Genomic DNA, 6094 nt, shown 5'->3' with positions numbered 1-6094 from the left:
TAGTGCAGGAGCCAGTACTTTTGCCAGATCATAGCATGCCCAGATACAGGACCTGATCCACCATCAAATCTTCTGCGATGAGACCAGGAGACCTTTCATCCAGTGTGCAACTACCACAAACAGCTGGTTCGACTTACAGAACTCTTTGTGCATTTAGTGTAAAAGTCTAGCACTCATTGAACGTTCAGGGAGTAGAGCCTTTGTTCTCAACTATCCATGTGAGGCTTAGGGTAAAAGACCGGTAGGAAAATGTCCTAGTTGGGGTGGAATTGGGACACAACCTCTGGGAGAAAGGCTGGGTTTGGTCTAAGTTGCACCTTGTCTTTATAGAAAACGGTGTAGGGAGGGTCAGGGGAGGGGCGCCTCTCCCCTGGCTGCAGCAGGTCCGAGCCAGGCTGGGTTGGGGCTGGGGGAGAGGAATCGCTTCCCACAGCAGCCCTGTGTGCCTGAGTGATGCTAAATAGGCTGCTGCACGGCTGCGCAGCTTAGAGGAAATTTAGGTCACCACCACTTTCATTGCATAATTGATTACTAATTATTACTTATTGCAGATTTGATTTACCCTCTCCTTGATGCTCTGTTAAACATGATCTATTGATAAGTAGTATATTAATTGCAATACCTAATTAATTGATCAGTTTATTGTAAAATTGATTCATTGCTGAATGGTTCCTTTTGTTACTTCAATCCACTAATTCAGTGCACTGTCTTCAACTTCATTGCCATACCCACTGCATAGACTTCCACTGCTGTGTCACCAGTGACACATGCTAACTGATTTACCACCGAATTTACTCACTAACTCAGAACATTCCTCTGTGTCATCGTCACTCTCTGCATGAAAAATTGGCTAGATGATGTGTCTCAAAATGTAATTGTAAAAAGGGAATCATCATTGAATGGCTGTGTTTTTAGTGGGGTCCTGCAGAGATTGGTTCTTGGCCCTATACTATTTAACAGTTTTATTAATGACCTGGAAGAAAAACACAAAATCACCACAGATAAGATTTGCAGATGACACAAAAAATTGGGGAGTGATAAAAAAATGAACAGGATAGTCACTGATAGAGTGGGGGTCAAGCAAACAATGTGTGTTTTAATCAGGTTAGATGTAAATGTATACAGCTGAGAACAAAGAATGTAGCCGTATAACAGGATGCGGGACTCTTCCCTGAGAAGCAGGAACTCTGAAAGAGATTTGGTGGTCATGGTGGCTAAGCAGCTGAACACAAGCTCCCAGTATATCACTGTGGCCATGAGGGCTAATGCAATCCTGGGATGCATGAACAGGGGAGAATAAAACAGATTTTAATGAGGAATCCTTGTAGCACCTTAGAGACTAACAAATTTATTTGGGCATAAGCTTTCATAGGCTAAAACCCACTTCATCAGATGCATGGAGTGAAAATACAGGAGCAGGTATAAATACATGAAAGGATGGGGGTTGCTTTGCCAAATGTGAGGTCAGGGTAATGAGATAAATCAATTAACAGCAGGATACCATGGGAGGAAAAATAACTTTTGAAGTGGTAAGAGAGTGGCTCATTATAGACAATTGACAAGAAGGTGCGAGTAACAGTAGGGAGAAATTAGTATTGGGGAAATTAAGTTCATGTTTTGTAATGACCCAACCACTCCCAGTCTCTATTCAGGCCTAATCTGATGGTATCCAGTTTGCAAATTAATTCCAGTTCTGCAGCTTCACGTTGGAGTCTGTTTTTGAAGTTTTTTTGTTGAAGAATTGCCACTTTTAGGTCTGTTATTGAGTGACCAGAGAGATTGAAGTGCTCTCCTACTGGTTTTTGAATGTTGTGATTCCTGATGTCAGATTTGTGTCCATATATTCTTTTGCTTAGAGACTGTCCGGTTTGGCCAATGTATATGGCAGAGGGGCATTCCTGGCACATGATGGCATATATCACATTGGTAGATGTGCCGATGAACGAGCCCTTGATGGTGTAGCTGTTGTGGTTAGGGCCTATGATGGTGTTCCTTGAATAGATATGTGGACACAGTTGGCAATGGGCTCTGTTGCAAGGATAGGTTCCTGGGTTAGTGGTTCTGTTGTGTGGTGTGTGGTTGCTTGTGAGTATTTGCTTCAGGTTGGGGGGCTGTCTGTAAGCGAGGACTGGCCTGTCTCCCAAGGTCTGTGAGAGTGAGGGATCATCCTTCAGGATAGGTTGTAGATCCTTAATGATGTGCTGCAGCGGTTTTAGTTGGGGGCTGTAGGTGACTGCTAGTGGTGTTCTGTTACTTTCTTTGTTGGGCCTGTCTTGTAATAGATGACTTCTGGGTACCCTTCGGGCTCTGTCAATCTGTTTCCTCACTTCACCAGGGGGGTGTTGCAGTTTTAAGAATGCTTGATAGAGATTCTGTAGGTGTTTGTCTCTGTCTGAGGGATCGGAGCAAATGCAGTTGTACCTTAGAGCTTGGCTGTAGACAATGGATTGTGTGATGTGGTTTGGATGAAAGCTGGAAACATGTAGGTAAGTATAGCAGTTAGCAGGTTTCCAGTATAGGGTAGTGTTTATGTGACCATTGCTTATTAGCACTGTAGTGTCTAGGAAGTGGACCTCTTGTGTGGACTGGTCCTGGCTGAGGTTGATGGTAAGGAGGAAATCATTGAAATCTTAGTGGAATTCCTAAAGGGCCTCCTTCCTATGGGTCCAGATGATGATGTAGACGTCATCAATGTAGTGCAAGAAAAGTAGGGATGTAAGGGGACGAGAGCTGAGGAAGCGTTCTAAGTCAGCCATAAAAATGCAAGTAATCATCACCTTAAAATTGCTGGAAGATGAAAGAACATACACACACCAGATGTTACTACTGTGCCATCTAGAGTTAGAACCACACCACTGCAGCTCATTGTACATGTCAATCTGGTATAAAATTCACTTGTGACATGGGGAATCCGGAAGCTAAATCTGACAACAAAGATCATTACTGCTCTCCATACTAAATCTGGCAGTTACAGCCTACCCATGTCTCTTGTAGACTGTAGGAAATACATAGAATCATAGAATATCAGGGTTGGAAGGGACCTCAGGAGGTCATCTAGTCCAATCCCCTGCTCAAAGCAGGACCAATCCCCAATTTTTGCCCCAGATCCCAAATGGCCCCCTCAAGGATTGAACTCACAACCCTGGGTTTAGCAGGCCAATGCTCAAACCACTGAGCTATCCCTCCCCCCATAGCTCATCCTTTCTAAATGGCACCCACTGGCAATGAACATCCTTCTCCATACACAGGTGACTATCACATGCCAGAATACTGTTGCTACTGGGCCCAGGTTGGTAACTACTGGTTTATCTCATCCCTATTATTTATATCGGTCATTGTTTCCCTTCTACCATCTTATTCTAAAATAGTGACAATTTAAGTGAATGGTCTTGTGTTGTATCCCTTATCCCCTTTCTTTGCTTCATCTGTATATACATTTTAAGCATTTATTCTAGTGAATTTGTGCAGTGCTCAAATCAGGCTAAAAACTAAAGGGCCAGATTTTTCCCAGTGCTCAGCATCTGGTTGGTTCTGGATTTTTGGAAGAGCCCAGCAGTTTACAGATGTCAGTTTTTCAAAAATGCTCAGCTGCTATTGAGAGTCATCTGGCCCCTTCCTACAAGCATTTAAATAGAAGCTAAAAGTGCAGAGATCTTTTGAAATCTAGCCCAAAATAAATTAGAGCATTTAAAATTAATGTTTTTGTTTATTTAAAGGCAGAGGCAATCTAGATTTCCTTGAATTCCTCCTCTTTTTTGGGCATGCCAGAGGCAGTAGTTGCAAGAGTTGGATTTTAGAGTACAGCTGGTACCTCACCTGTGTCTCCACACACTTCTAAAGGCCTTGGATCTAAAAGTTTAACATGCTGGAAGCAGATTCTCCCTTTTTTTAAAATTATTTTTTCATAAAGAGACCACTACCTAAACTAAGAACAGGCTTTTGCCATCTACATTAAAATCTAATTTTGCATTAATCTAGTTAGTTTATAGGACTCCTACTAGTTAAAATACTAGGTATTTCAGAGAAAATATATTTTGTCATGTGAAAAGAAATAGATTGAACTCATCCCCAGAGCTTCTCTAGACCATCTCTTTCTACTTCATCCCCAGCAAGCCTCTGCTGTAATAGGTCTCTGCACATTGTTCTCATCTCAGCTGCATGAATAGCCCTGTAGCACTCTCTCTCCACTGTAGCATAGTGGGTGTTCTTTGATGGATGCTAGCAGTTCATTTAGCCTAGACTAATAAATCCTATAGGCAGCCAATCTACAGACCCAGCAGGCCTTGTTCTTTGCTTTTACCAAAGCACTATCATTAGACTGCAGAAGAAATCACTACCTACCCTATTTTCTGATGAAGATGTGCATCTTTGGAAAACAGGGCCTAATTCCCATACCACTCCTCTAACGGAAACCCCATTCTCAGCCTAAAGGCTCTTTTCTTGAACATCTGAAATACTTGTAATCATGGTCTTCACCCCACCCCCTTAAAGTCTTTAACAGTTCTTACAGGACATAGACACCCACTTTAGAATGGCAGAAGAGGATCTTGCAAGCTATCACTGGACAGCATCACACCAAAGAACTCTGATGAGAATTGTCACGAGTTTGCTATTGTACTTACTGAGAGGACGGTGACAGTCATTCACAAGTGTTATTAGTCAGTACAATAGCAAGTTGGGTCTCTTCATATTTTATTCATTAGGTTCTTCCTCTAGATGGTAGCAGTTTACTGTATTTTAGGAATTTCTATCAGACATTTCTAGTTGTATATTGAGTTGCTACACAACCAAAGAAGTCATCTTGATCTAGCCTACCAGATTAGAAACCCATAATCAATGCCAATAATGAATCTGACAGAAGCTGAAGCCCAGAGTATTCCTACACCCTGCTATCTAAGCATTAGTCATAGTCAACACAAGTGTCTCTGGCTAACAAGCACTTACTAGTACTATCAGACTCAGTTTAAGACTAATTTCTATGGGCAGTAAACTTAACCACTTTTGGCAAAACTAGAGAAGAGCTGCCCTCCGCCAGCCAGCAGAGCAGTGCTGGACTCTGCACAGCACTCATTTCCCTTCCACCTCCTGTAGATCACACCCTCCAACTGAGATATGGAGCTACTAGAGGTGGGCTTGGAATAGCTTATTTATTGGATGGCAGGGAGCCTCAATAACTGGTGACTTTTCCATTAAAAAAAAAATTCACCACCACAAGATGGTAGAACCACCTGTAGTGAATAACTCAAGTAGTTGTTTCAGTATAATGATAGTGATCATTTCATTGATATCACATTTGCTTGTTCAGAGAAGACAGACTTGACTACCACAGAAAGAGCAGATTCAGTGCTATAGCAGTGCCTCCAGGTCATATTTGAAGAACAGTGGTCACTGCACTATAAGTGTACCTAGACTACTATATAGCCAAGGTTGTTAGCTTGGCACTTGCTCATCACTCTTCACTTCAATTATGTGCACACGTACACTCCTGCAATTTCCTGTCTTGAAGTTCAGTGTACAAAGATGCTGAAAGATAGGGAACGGTGCAAAAGGCCCAGTCAAGAATAGCTGATATAAAATAAATATTCCAGTTTTTCCAGTGAAAGCTGCCTTAGTTGTTGAACTCTACAAGTTGGCTTTATGTCAGAAGACAAAAGGTTGTTTTTAAATTGTAACTTCCAGACACTCAATAGCTTTCCGTTAGAAAGCCCCACACTAAACTATTTGGCAGTGAAAAGTTTCCATGAAGGTAACGAATGAGCAAAGGCCAGAGAGTGGGTTTCAGGAGCAGAAATGCTTTCTGTGCTGCCAAGAGTCATTAGAAACAGTGTGAAAACCAGGTAAGCTGGAAGATTTCCACAAGCAAGGGAGCATCAATTTTTGGGGGGGTGGGAGAAAGAAGAGAGATTGAATATTAACATGTGATTAGAAAAAAAAAATCCAGCTATTTAAACACTTTGAAGCTGTGGGCAGTGGCAGTTTCCTCTTTGGCCACTAGGACTGGTCATGTATCTACCACTTCACACCAACACTCCACAGATAACTAAGTCTTTTTGTCTGCTCTGCCAACCCTCAGAACTTCAAGTCCCTTCCTTAA

The sequence above is a fragment of the Lepidochelys olivacea genome, assembly GCF_965140295.1.
Source record: "Lepidochelys olivacea isolate rLepOli2 genome assembly, chromosome: 4".
NCBI lineage: Eukaryota > Metazoa > Chordata > Testudines > Cheloniidae > Lepidochelys > Lepidochelys olivacea.
The sequence above is the reverse complement of the archived record's forward strand: the minus strand, read 5'-3'. Positions refer to the sequence as shown.